Source organism: Heterodontus francisci, unplaced genomic scaffold, assembly GCF_036365525.1.
Source record: "Heterodontus francisci isolate sHetFra1 unplaced genomic scaffold, sHetFra1.hap1 HAP1_SCAFFOLD_184, whole genome shotgun sequence".
NCBI classification, from domain to species: Eukaryota; Metazoa; Chordata; class Chondrichthyes; order Heterodontiformes; family Heterodontidae; genus Heterodontus; species Heterodontus francisci.
In genome coordinates, this window is record NW_027141723.1 from 1,663,697 (window position 1) to 1,678,260 (window position 14,564).

Below are 14,564 nucleotides of genomic sequence, written 5' to 3' on the forward strand. Positions count from 1 at the left end.
AGTGTATTCCAGATCCAAACCACTCGCTCTGTCCCACACCCCTGGTACCATTGCAGAAAATCTCTTCTGTTCATTTCATCCCTCATAAATAATTGAAATGAAATGTTTATTAGGAAATGCACAACATAAAAAGGAGAGAGAAATAAATGCTGAGCAAAATAGAAGTCAATGTTTGGAAGGTAAAAAGAGCAAAAGATGTAACTTTTATTCTGGTTGAGTGAGAGGAATATATCACACTTTGGGGATTTTGTAAGAGGATTTATTGATAAACCTGGGATTTGAGAGGAAGCTGGTTCATGGTTTACAGAACAAATTCAGCCCCTGGGATGGAGCCAACAGCTGCACTGTCCAATAACAGACAGGACGGGGGCACTGTCTCAGGCCTCGTGAGCTCAGTCGATGAAAGCATGAAACTCTGAATCTCAAGTTTTTGAGTTTGAGCCCCACGGTGGGTGTTTTTTATTTCCTTTTTAGGCTGATTTTACAGGCACTCTCCAGCTCTGAATTCCTTGGCAGAGAGTTCAAGGAGTGTTTGAAATGAGATTCAACAGCAGTATGAGAAAGTCTCTCCTTGATTCAGGACTCTTACCTCTCTGCAGCAACTCGCTGCTGAAGATTGAACTTTATCTCATTTCATTCTCAGCTGAGGGTCAGTGTGGATCACTGGGACTTCTGGCTGTCTCCCACTTCACAATCCATCAGTGCTGAGAAAGCAATGGGGAATATTACTCACATGTTACAATGTTTTATAAATACTTGAATGTATTTCACACTGTGTCTAACAGTGTGAATCTCCCCTGGTATATCAGCTCACCAATACTTCAACAGAACATTCACATAATGTGAGCTCTGAGATCTGTTCAGATCCCATTCCCAAGACCTGGAAAGTGGGATTGGGCTGGATCGCTCTTTTTCAGCTGGCACAGACACGATTGCTAAATGGTCTCATTCTGTGCCAAAAATTTTCTCCATTTTCTATGTTCTATGAAGTGAGGTGTGATTGGGAGGGGCAATTCCACCAGGGTTATATTTTCTACCAAAACAATGACACAAGGGATACTTCACTTTTTTATTCATTCATTCATGCGATGTGGGCGTTGCTGGCCAGGCCAGCATTTACTGCCCATCCTTAATTGCCCTTGAGAAGGTGGTGGGTTGGGCTGCCTTCTTGAACCACCCTTGAGTGAGTGTGGCATCAAGGATCCCTAGCAAAATTGAAGTCACTGGGAATCAGGGGGAAAACTCTCCACTTGCTGGAGTCGTACCTCGCACAAAACAAGATGGTTGTGGTTCGTGGAGGCCAATCATCTCAGCCCAGGACATTGCCTCAGGGGTTTCTCAGGGTAGTGTCCTAGACCCAAACATCCCAGCTGTTTCATTGACGACTTTCTCTTCAACATAAGTCAGAAGTGGGAATGTTAGATGATGACTCACAACTCTTCAGATACTGAAGCAGTCTGTGCCTGCAAGCAGCAAGACCTGAACAACATTCAGGCTTGAGCTGATAAGTGGCAAGCAACCTTCTGGCCACACAAGTGCCAAGCAGTGAACATCTCCAATGAGAGAGAAAAAAAATCTACCTTTTGATATTCAGAAGCATTATCATCGTTAAATCCCCCACCATCAATATCTTGACCAGAAACGTAACTGGACCAGTCACATCTATGCTGTGGCTATAAGCGCAGTTCAGAGATTACGAATTCTGCAGCAAGTATCTCACCTCCTGACACCCCAAATCCTGTCCACCATCGACAAGGCACAAGTCAGGAGTGTGATGGAATACATCCCACTCAACAACAATCAATAAGCTCAACACCATCCAGGACAAAGCAGTGCACTTGATCGGCACCTAACCCGCCACCTTAAACATTCAATCCCTCCACAACCAGTAAACAGTGGCTGCAGTGTGTACCATCTCCATATGCACTGCAGCAACTCGCCAAGTATCCTTCAACAGCACCTTCCAAACTCGTGACCACTGCCACCTCGAAGGACAAGGGCAGCAGATGCATGGGAACTCACTACCTGCAGGTTCCCCTCCAAGTCACTCACCATCCTGACTTGGAACGATATCGCCATTTCTTCACTGTTGTTGGGTCACAATCCTGGAACTCCCTCCCCAATAGCACTGTGGGTGTTCCTGCACCATATGGACTGCATCAGTTCAAGAAGGCAGCTCTCCACCACCTTCTCAACGGCAATAGGAATGGGTAATAAATGCTCGGCTGATCAGCGATAGTCACACCCAATAATGAATAAAAACCAAATCACTCTCCACAGATTCCCCACAATCTGGGCTTGGACATTTACTTCAGGAGCACAGAGCTTTATATCACTGCAACATGAGTTCCAATCTTCAGATTCTGTTCACTTTTCACATTATTTTCTACCAGTCCACGAGCTTTTATTAATTCAGTATTCGGGTCTCTGCTCCTCCGCCGTTTCTAACATCTCACCTCTTACAAAAAAACACTCTGATCTATCTTCGGTAGTCGATGACCCCTCATTTTAAACTTCATCTGCCAAAGCATTTCTCACTCACTTAATCTATCAAGAAGATTTGAAAATAAATTTCTTGCCAAAGGATAATTTTCTGCATCTGCTCCCTCGCCATTTGCTTCTCCCATTTGTCTTTCACTTGGTGCAAATCCAGAGAAAGTAATGATGGAAGGAAGGAGGCGAGGAAAAATCCTGCTCCGTTTCGTGATCCCTATTTGATCTTCATTCCAGTGCAGTTTGGGTGAAGAATTCCAATTGTCTGTCTGAATTTTAATAAAGTATAAACAATTCTGGAATCACTGTCTGGACATTGACAAGAACAGGTTTCGAGGCTGATTTTACAAATGAGCTCACCCAACATAAATAATACACGAAACAGCTCATAAACTAGCGACAAGAGTGGGATTCGAACCCACGTGTGCAAAGCACAATAGATCAGCAATCCATCGCCTTAACCTCTCGGCCACCTTGTCAGTTGCAGATGCACAGCTGTCACCTTCAGCACAGCTTCTGGCTGTGCAGCCAGCTGTGGAATGATGGAAATATATCTTCTGTCAGTAAATGAAGTTGGGAATGGAGCGGTGTGAAACATTTCCAGACCATGTCCAACACGTTTCTACTCAGTGTGAAAACCCACCACGGAAAGACTGGAACATACAATCATTTCATCACATCATGATTAACATCACTCAGACACCTGAACCATTCGGTCACTGATGAAGTCATGATGACCACATTTCTCATGAAATGAAAACTGAACTAACTGACTGGAAGAATTGCTTTAACCCCACATGATCAGCGACGCACAGCATCAGGCCGACATGTTGGGTGGTGTAAACAGATATCACTGCTTCTGATCTTCACCAGAACAGAGAGTGAGATGTAACATTGATCATCAAACAGACTGTGAGAGAATACAACAGAATAAAACACATGGAGAGACACTGTGGAATAACAGATAGATTTGATTGGAATGGATAAAACACCAGAAACAGCAGATTAAATTGGGATTCTCATCATTATATTGATCTGGGACAGAAAAGAGAAACTGATGGAAAGAAGAGAAGGAAGAAAAGAAAGGATGGAACTGTTCAATCTTTTCAGTTTTTTTCACTCGCCCATCAAAGCTGATAAAAAAAAAGTTGCAAATAACAGAGAATTTCACCAAAAAGGGAGATTAAATGTTGCTGAAACCTTGGATCGAAGGATGCCCCAAAAGATCACCTGTTTAACTGTCTCCTCACGAGGGGATTTCAATCAGTGAGCAATATTATTCTCTACTTTTTTTGTTAATTGGTCCCAGAACTGTCACTTGGAATTAATATCTGTGTTCCGACTCCTGAATAATAAAATTGTGAGTTTCTCGATATTTTCTGGACACAGTTCCTGCTGAAAGAACTAAGAACTCTTTTCTAATTTGCACAATACTCTATACACACTCATCAAGCCTGCTAAGCTAGCATCCTTGGTGCTGCTCTCTCTTCTCCCAAACTTCATCTCACGTGACTGTTCCATCATCACTCTGTCAGTGGGAGGGGTTGATCCCACTATCTTCAGCATTAACCCTTTACATCCTGATACCACACTATCTGCCCAAACAAAATGGGTGGAGGGAACTTCCTTCATTTATCAAAACACCAACAGCAGCACAGTGGCGCAATGGTTAGCACCGCAGCCTCACAGCTCCAGCGACCAGGATTCAGTTCTGGGTACTGCCTGTGTGGAGTTTGCAAGTTCTCCCAATGTCTGTGTGGGTTTCCGCCAGGTGCTCTGGTTTCCTCCCACCTCCAAAAGACTTGCAGGTTGATAGGTAAATTGGCCATTGTAAATTGTCCCTAGTGTAGGTACGTGGTAGGAGAATGGTGGGGATGTAGTCGAGAATATGGGATTAATGTAGGATTAGTATAAATGGGTGGTTGCTGGTTGGCACAGACTCGGTGGGCCGAAGGGGCTATATCTCTAAATAAGAAAAGTAAAATAAAAGCTACCAGTCGTAAATCAACTCAAACCCATTAGAGAGATAGAGGGAGACTGTCAGAGAACTTCCTGCATCCAGTCCTGACCCTGCCACACTCAGCAGCTTCTCAACCAGACCCCACTCTCATCAACACTGAACATTGTTACCGAGACCCTTCAAATACTGTTCATAAAAGGGAGAAAAATTCAAACTTTATCACAGCTAGATTGAATAGAACAAAGTTTAATATCTTCTCGTCGTCACCCGTGAACCACATGAGACAGTCCTTAAATCAGTAGCATAAATTATCAGCTGTAAGAATGTTTGTCATTGGGTTGAATCATTTCTGTGTGAGGAATGTTCCAGCATCATAAACCAGGGGAACGTGTTGACTGAGCTGTGTCTTCATCTCTTCTGGACAGTTCACCCTTCATTCTGCTCTGATTCACTTTCCCAAAGCGGATCTACAGATTCTCAAATCTGGAGACTGGGTTTTCTTATTTTGTTCCTTTTGATTTTTCTTGCTCCTGAATGATAATATATTCCAACCTCGGATCAACCTTGCCCTGTCTCCCAGTCTTGGTTAAAAGCGACAAATAACGGCAACAACATTCTGAAACATATAACACGGTCACATTCTGCTTCAGTGAGATTAATGCTGAGGCAGTTTCCGTGTCGAATGCGATTGTGAACAAATTTCTCTCAAGGAAATTGTGAGTGATCAAGTATTTGCACTGAATTTCTGTGCAAGAAGGGACAGTTTCAAACAGCCATTCCCAAATCACTTCACAAAGACAAAGACTGTGCTGTTCTTAACGTGTGACTCAACTTCACAAACAAATTTGAACTCGAAGTTCAGGAGAAGACAGAGATGTGAATGATTGACAGTGTAATCTTTAAATCATAATTTTCCGTTTCTTCGTTGAAGTGAGGCTCAATCCGAAGCCACTAGAGATCGCGGAAAGCTACAAACTTGGATCCAGAAAACAGAAAATTAGTGAAACAGTTGGTGAGTACATTGTGACACTGAAGAATTTATCACCACATTGCAACATTGGCACATTCTTAGACCGTACATTATGAGACAGATTTGTGCTTATATTGGTGGATGAGGAAAGATACTAAACACACAAAACCCCAATTTGAGCTAGTGTGTAAGATTGCTCTTTCCACGGAGATAGCATCAAAGAATGCTCGTGAATTTCGTCCTTTGCCAGTGACAGTAACACACTTCAGAGGAACTTAAACACACTGGTAAAATGGGCTTTCACACAACAGATAAAATTTTACACAGAGACTTGTGAAGTGATACAGTTTGGGAGGAAGAATGAGACAATGTACACCAATCTTTTTTGATCAAGGTTTGAAAAGGTTGCTAAGAGCAAACAGGACACTTGGCTTTATTAATAGAGGCATAGAGTAAAAGCAAATAAGTTATGCTAAACCTTTATAAAACACTGGGGCTGAATGACCTACTCCTGTACCTCCACGGAAAGCTTCCACTCCAGGCTCGGACACCCTCTTCAGGATCACTCTCCATACATCCCGCCACTCCACACACGGATATCTCCCTCAGGATCAGATCACAGCTCCACAGTCCTGCCACATCCAGTCGTGAATGGTGGTGGATAATTAAATAACTAACAAGATGAGGAGGCTCCAAAAACATTCACATCATCAATGATGGTGGTGCTGAGCACGTCAGTGCAAAAGATGAAGCTGAAGCATTTGCAACCATCTTCAGTCAGAAATATTAAGTGGATTTGATCTGTGCTAATTTCAGCTCCTCATGCTCGCTGCTGCCTTGGTTCTCTGGTGCTAATTTCAGAGTAAATCATGCAGCTTGACAATTGGAGCCAAAGAAAAAGACACAGGAGAGGTTGAAAGTGCCAAAACCTGGGATTGAACCAAGAACTGTTTAACTGTTAGTACAGCACGAACTCAACAAAGCTATTTCAACAACACACTAAAGCCACCATTCTGTCACTGCTTTGGAAGACAATATATACATTAAAGTGTTTGTAAAAAGTTACAGAACACAACATGTGAGTAATATTCCCCATTGTTTTCTCAATACTGAGGGATTGTGAAGTGGGACACAGCCAGAAGTCCCACTGTGCCACACTCACCCTGAGCTGTGAGTGAAATGAGATAAAGTTCAATCTTTAGCAGAGAGATTCTGGAGAGAGGTAAGAGTCCTGAATCAAGGAAAGACTTTCTGACACAATAAAAGCAAAATACTGCAGATGCTGGAAATCTGAAATAAAAACAAAAAGTGCTGGAAATACTCAATAGCTCTGGCAGCATCTGTGGTGAGAGAAACAGAGTTAACGTTTCTGGTCTGTGACCTTTCATCAGAACTGACACAGGTTAGAAAAGAATTAGGTTTTAAACAAGTGACGGGGAGGGGCATGTGGGAGAGAACAAAGGGGAAGGTGTTTGATAGTGCAGAGGGAAGGAGAGATTAAATAACAAAGTTCTCCTGGGACAAAGGCAAAGAGTGTGTTAATGCTTGTGGTTGCCTGACACCAGTCATGCTCTGATGTTATTGAACACAATGTTCAATTCACAAGGCTGTCGAGTGCCGAATCAAAAGGTCAGGTGCTGCTCCTCGAGCTTGGGTTGATTTTCACTGGTACACTGGAACAGGCCAAAGACAGAAATGTTGACATGAGAGCAGGGGAGAGTGTTGAAATGGCAAGCAACCCGAAGCTCAGGATCATGCATTCGGCCTGAGCAGAGGTGTTCCATCTAATCTGCGTTTGGTCTCCCCAGTTTAGAGGAGACCGCATTGTGAGCAGTGAATACAGTATACATAATTGAAAGAAGTACAAGTAAATCGCTGCTTCACCTGAAAGGAGTGTTTGGGGCTTTAGATAATGAGCAGAGAGGAGGGAAAAGGGCAGGTATTATATCTCCTGCGATTGCATGGGAAGGTGCCTTGGGAAGGGGACGAGGTAGTTGGGGTAATGGAGGAGTGGACCAGGGTGTCGCGGAGGGAACAATCCCTTCGGAATGCTGACAGCGGAGGGGAGGATGCGTTTGGTGGTGGCATCACGCTGGAGGTGGTGGAAATGGTGGAGGATGATCCTTTAGATGTGGAGGCAGGTGGGGTGGAAAGTGAGGACAAGGGGAACCCTGTCGCAGATCTGGGAGGGAGGGGAAGGTGGAAGGCAGAGGTTGAGAGTCCTGTCAACTACACTGGGAGGGGGCGGGGTGGGAGCAGTTGAAATCTGGTGATGTTGTTGAATTTAATTTCAAACACTCCTTGAACTCTCTGCTGCTGAAGACTGAAAAAGGGAAGAACAACCACACAACAAGGGTCTCAAATCCAAGGCCCTGAGATTAAAAGTCCCATGCTCTACCAACTGAGCTAACAAGGCCTGATACAGTACTTCTACTCTGTCTGTTATTGGACGGATGCAGCTTTTGGCTCCACCCCAAGGGCGGGAATTTGTTCCACCAACTATGAAGCAGTTTCCTATCAATTCCCCAGATTATCAGTAAATCCACTTCCAGAAGCCCCAAAGTGTGATATATTCCTCTCACTCATCAATAATAAAACTGAAATCTTTTTACCTTCCAAATGCTGCCATCCATTTTGTCAGTATTTATTTCTCTCTCCTTTTTATTTAGTTCGTGCATTTCTTCAGAATTTTTTTTTCAATTATATCTGAGGGAAGAAATGAACAGATCTGGCAGCTCAAAACTGGGCATCCATGAGGCACTGTGGGCCATCAGCAGCAGCAGAATTGTATTTAAACACAATATGTTACCTCCTGCCCTGGCATATCCCTCACTCTACCATTACCATCAAGCCAAGGGAGCAATAGTGGTTCAATGAAGTGTGCAGGAAGGCATGTCAGGAGCAGCACCAAGCAGACCTAAAAATGAGGTGTCAACCTGGTGAAGCTACAACACAGGATTACTTGCATGTCAAATAGCAGAAGCAGCATGCAATAGACAGAGCTGAGTGATCTCACAACCAACAGATCAGATCAAAGCTCTGCAGTCCTGCCACATCCAGTCCTGAATGGTGGTGGATAATTAAACAATTAACAGGAGGACGAGGCTCCACAAATATCCCCATCCTTAATGATAAGGGAGACCAGTATATCAGTGCAAAATACAAGGTTGAATCATTTGCAACCATCTTCAGCCAGAAGTGCCAAGTAGATGATCAATCTCGGCCTCCTCCTGAGGTCCCCAGCATCACAGGTGCCAATCTTCAGCTAAATCCACTTCACTCCACATGATATCAAGAAATGGCTGAAGGCTCTGGATACTGACAACATCCTGGCTGCAGTGCTGAAGACGTGTGCTCCAGAACTAGCCACGCCGCCCGCCAAGCTACAACACTGGCATCTACCCAGCAATGTGGAAAATTGCCCAGGTATGTTCTGTGTACAAAAGGCAGGACAAATCCAACCCGGTCAATTCCTGCCCGATCAGCCTCCTCTTGATCATCAGTAAAGTGATGGAAGGTGTCGTTGACAGTGCTATCAAGCAGCACTTACACAGCCATAACCTACTCACCAATGCTCATTTTAGGTTCCGCCAGGGCCACTTAGTTCCTGACCTCATTATGGCCTTGGCCCAAATATGGACAGAAGAGCTGAATTCAGGAGGTAAGGTGAGGTGACAGTGACTGTTCTTGCCAAGGGCATCAAGGAGCCCTTGCAAAATTGAAGTCAATGGCAATCAAGGAGAGAAATCTCCACTGGTTGGAGTCATACCTTGCGCAAAGGAATATGGTGCTTGTTGTTGGTGGCCAATCATCTCAGTACCAGACATCGCTCAGGAGTTCCTCAGGGTAGTGTCCTCGGCCCCAACCGTCTTCAGTTGCTTCATCAAAGAACAAACAAAGAACAAAGAAAATTACAGCACAGGAACAGGCCCTTCGGCCCTCCAAGCCTGCGCCGATCCAGATCCTCTATCTAAACATGTCGCCTATTTTCTAAGGGTCTGTATCTCTTTTCTTCCTGCCCATTCATGTATCTGTCTCGAATCAATAAACTTCCTTCCATCATAAGGTCAGAAGTGGAAATGTTCACTGATGATTGCAAAATGTTCAGTTGCATTAGTAGCTCCACAGATACTGAAGCAGTCCGTGTCCACAAGTAGAGAGACCTGGGCAAGATTGGGCTTGGACTGATAAGTGGCAAGTAACATGCACGCCACAAAAATGCCAGGCAATTACCATTTTCAACAAGAGTGAATCTAACCATCTCTCCTTGACAGTCAATGACATTACCATTGCTGAATCCTTCACAATCAACATCCGGGGGGTTACCAATGAGCAGAAACTGAATTGGATCAGTCATAAAAATACCGTAGCGACAAGAGCAGGTCAGAAGCTGGGAATGCTGCTGCAAGTAACTCACCTCCTGTCCACCATCTACAAGGCACAAGTCAGGAGTGTGATGTAATACTCCCCACTTGCCTGGATGAGTGGAGCTCCAACAACACCAAAGAAACTCAACACCATCCAGGACAAAGCAGATCACTTGATCAGCACTCCATCCACTACTTTAAATATTCACTTCCTGCACCACCAGTGAACAGTGGCAGCAGTGTGTACCATCTGCAAGATGCACTGCAGCAACTCACCAAGCCTCCTTCGACAGCACCTTCCAAACCCCAAATCTCGACCACCTAGAAGGACATTGGATGAATGGGAACACCACCATCTGCAAGCTCCCCTCCAAGTTACACAGTGTCCTGACTGGGAACTATATCACCATTCCTTCACTGTCACTGGATGCAAATCTTGGAACTCCCTTCCGAACAGCACTGTGGGTTTACGTACAACACATGGACTGCAGCAGCTCCAAAAAGGCAGCTCACCACCACCTTCTCAAGGGCAATTAAGGATGGACAATAAAGGCTGCGTTTGCTGACAACGCAACCACTAGGTGGCACAACTCGCTTTCTCCCCCTGCTTTGCACCGGCCGCTTCCACCCTCCATAGTCGCTCGCTCCAGACCTCGCTGCTCCCCCCCCCCCTTCCCTGGCCGATTGTCTCCCGATCATGTCACCCCATTCTCCAGTCGTTCGCTCACTCCCCACCCCCCCCCCCTCCCCTCCAGCCACTAGCTCTAGGCTGCGCTGCTTCCCTTCTCTCGGCCACTTGCTCCCACGTTTGTCCAGTCTCCACGCGCCGCCCGAAGAAGCAAGGTGGGCTGCAAAGTGTGACGTAGGAGTGAGTAGTGAGTGGCCTAGAGGAGGGAAGTGGCATGGCCTAGAGCTAGCGGCTGGAGCGGGGGTTGGGGGGCAGAGAGCAAGAGGCCATAGAGCTGGATGACGCGAGTGGGGAACAATTGTCCAGGGGAGCATCGAGGTGTACAGCGAGCGGCTGAGGGGAGGAAGCGTCGAGGCCTGGAGCGAGTTGCCGAGGGGGGAGGTCTCCAGCCTCAAAGTCTCCTATTCAGCCGCTTCCTCCAGCTGAGTGAGGGGCTGGATACCTGATGACGCTTTAGCACACATGTGCGAAGATGGACCAAGCGCGGATATGCGATGATGTTGGCGCTGCGCTATGACATCATCCTCCACATGTGCCACTTAATCCTGGCAAGATGTAGCTGTGCCTATGCACAGCTTGGCACAGTCCGATGATGTCAGCGGGCCGCTCCATTGACAGGAATCACATTGTGTCAGCAGTGCCCACAACCCAGGAAAGAATAAAAAAGAGATTTACCACAATGGTAGCAGAGTGAGGGATTTCAGTTATGTGGAGAGATTGGAGAAGCTGGGGTTGTTCTCCTTGCAGCAGAGAAAATTCAGAAGAGATTTGACACATTTGTTCAAAATCATGAAGGTTTTCAATATTTTAAATAAGGAGAAACTGTTTCCAGTGGTAAAAGGGTCAGTAAGCAGAGGACACAGATATCAGGTGATTGGCAGAAGAACCAGAGGTGACATGAAGAACCATTGTTTACACAGCAATGTGTTGTGATAAAGAAAGAAAAGACTTGCATTTATATAGCACCTTTCAAGACCACTGGACATATCAAAGCACTTTGTAGACAATGAAATACTTTTGAAGTGTAATCACTGTTGTAATGTCAGAAATGCAGCAGCTGATATTCACAAACAGCAATGTGATAATGACCAACTGATCTGATTGAGGGGCAAATATTGATCACAACACCAGGGAGAATTGCTCTTCACTTGTTTGAAATTGCAGCATGGGATCTTTTACATTCACCCAAACATGCAGACCAGGTCTTGGTTTAACATCACACCTGAAAGGCAGCACCTTCAACACCCTCATTGCTGCACTGGATGTCAGCTGTGAAATCTGAACCCAGAAGCTTGTGATTTCGAGGTGAGTGTGATCAACTGAGCCACAGCTTTTACCTGAGTCTCAATCCTACTACCAACAATTTCTATCGGGTCTGTCACGACCCCTCATGACTGTGAACACCTCTATCAAATCGCCTCTCTAAAGAGAACAACCCCAGCTTCTCCAATCTATCCACATAACTGAAATCCTAACCACATGTTGCAGAAATCGATTTTTCCTCAAGTTCCTTCTGGTTTTGTGAGTCACCTTAAATCTGTAACCTTCGGTTATTGACCTTTCAGCATTTAGAAACAGTTCCTCAGTATTTACTCTACCTCAAACCTTCAAGGAAGCTCTGCAAAGTAACTGAAAATCAAGTTGTCAGAAGTGGGATTTAAACACATGCCTCCAGTGAAAGCTGCAACCTGAACAGAGGAGCTGAAACCGCTCAGTCACCTCAACTGTTCAGACCTTTTTGACCTCGTCATCACTTCTGTAATTTGAAAGGTTCACTCAGTTCAGGAACTTGTTCAATGTTGCTGGAATGCTCATTGACTGGGATATTAACTCCCCCGGGTTTTCCTGAGCTTGTTCTCGGTGTATGGGGATGTTTATCCTGGGCTGTGGAATCTTGCATCCCTGTAATGGACATTAACCCACTGATTGAATCTGTATTCACTGCTTTCCGCTGGTGCTGGGTAATTGCAGAGTGTGGGGCTGGAATGTTGCTGCTTGTTCCGGCCTCACTCACTCTGGGAAAGAGTGAATAATTGATGCGTCTGTTTCTGCATCTGAAATGTGACTTCGATCTGCTGTTATTAACCGAGGCAGCGCTGCAGAAGGATACGTTAATAATCTCTCACTAATCAACTGCAAACAGTCAGAATATGTAACTTTGAGCAGCGCTTTCTGCACCGTCAGGGCTGGAAGTTGAGGGAGGGAGAGACACTGTCAGTATCTGAGTGTTTACAGCACTGCACAGAGAAAGAGCAAATATACCGGGGCTGAGACACAGTGCATATTTTCACATTTAATCACAATAATATCCACAGTCAGGAGCTGAAAATGATGAAAAACCGAATAGCAAGAGCAAAATTAAGAAATGTAAGTAATTATAGATTAGCTGATCAGCTTTCACTGTGTTACCTGGTAGTCTACTGTTTTATATTCAATGCTGTCTCCACTGTGGCCAGGGAATGATTTCTTCTCAAAGGCTGAACATTAACAAAACTGCTTGTAATTTAAAATCTTTTAAAAGTAATTCCATGGAGCGAATGGGGCAAAGTCAAATAACTGCATCAATTATAGGAGAGCTGGTTGGTGATGACGTGGATGTGTCTGCAGTGTGCAGGACCAGACTGTTTCTATAGATTCACGATGAATGTTCCATCTTTATTTATAACAGTAAAACTGATCGTGGACAATGGCTATTCTGGTTGCAGCAACCTGAAGATTTAACTCATTAACACCCTACTTTAGGGTAATTTAGAAAGAACAACATGCAGCTCTGTCAGTTAGTGTGTTTGTTTGTTAACCCACAATTTGATGGTTCAAGCACATAAATGGATGAGGCTTTATTAACTTAAACTCTTCTACATCTGCTATATTACTCTTGCTGTTGATTTTTCAAAGATAAGGTTAATCAAGTCTTTCTTTGTGAAATCCATGCTGACTGTGTTTTATTATTTTTCATTTCCATCTGTATTTTCTACTTTGGAGGATTACAGGATATTATCATTTTTTTATTCATTCATGGGAGGTGGGTGTCGCTGGCTGGGCCAGCATTTATTATCCATCCCTAATTGCCTTGAGAAGGTGGTGCTGAGCTGCCTTCTTGAACCACTGCAGTCCATGTGCTGCTGTTATGAAGAGAGTTCCAGGATTTTGACCCAGCAACAGTGAAGGAACGGTGATACAGTTACAATTCAGGATGGTGTGTGGGTTGGAGGGGAACTTGCAGGTTGTGGTGTTCCCATGCATCTGTTGCCCTTGTCCTTCTAGGTGATAAAGGTCGCGGGTTTGGAAGGTGCTGTCTCAGGAGCCTTGGCACATTGCTGCAGTGCATCTTGTGGATGGTACACACTGCTGCCACTGTGTGCCAGTGATGGAGGGCATGAATGTTGTAAATGGGGTGCCAATCAAGCGGGCTGCTTTGTCCTGTTGAGTTTCTTGAGTATTGTTGGAGCTGCACCCAGCCAGACAAGTGGAGAGTATTCCATCATACCCCTGACTAATGTCCAGGCTTTGGGGAGTCAGGAGGTGAGTTACTTGCCGCAGGATTCCTAGTCTCTTGACCTGCTCTTGTAGCCATAATATTTATATGGCTACTGCAGTTCAGTTTCTGCTCAATGGTAACCCCCAGGTTGTTGAGAGTGGGGGATTCAGCGATGGTAATGCCATTGAATGTCAAAGAGAGATGGTTAGATTCTCTCTTGTTTGGGATGGTCATTGTCTGGCAGTTGTGAGGTGAGAATCTTATACATCTTTATTGTAGGGTACTCTATTGTACTGTTGAGTGACTACACTTTAAAAGTCCTTCCTTCATTGGCTGCAAAAGGGTTTGCAATGTCCTGTGGTCGTGAAATGCAAGTCTTGCTTTTTTCCATTGTTATCAGTGTCATTGTGATCAAAAGATAGGATTCACGAGCACAAAGTTTAAATCAATTTTGATTAAAATAATGTACAAGCATCGATATTCTTGCACTATACTTAATAATCTCCATCTTCCTATCCGTACAGAGTACAATGTCTTTGACCCTGAAATTGATTCCGCAATCGCAGTCCCTCAGACAATTTCAGCTCAGTTCTGATGAAAGGTCACAG

At 44.6% G+C, this 14,564-nt stretch overlaps 1 non-coding gene across 1 annotated transcript; it reads right to left on the reverse strand.

Annotated features, from left to right (window-relative positions):
- Positions 1 to 2,890: 2,890 nt before the first annotated feature.
- Positions 2,891 to 2,972, reverse strand: trnas-gcu (transfer RNA serine (anticodon GCU)). The gene has a single exon. It is a non-coding gene; the product is annotated as a tRNA-Ser (tRNA).
- Positions 2,973 to 14,564: the final 11,592 nt, after the last annotated feature.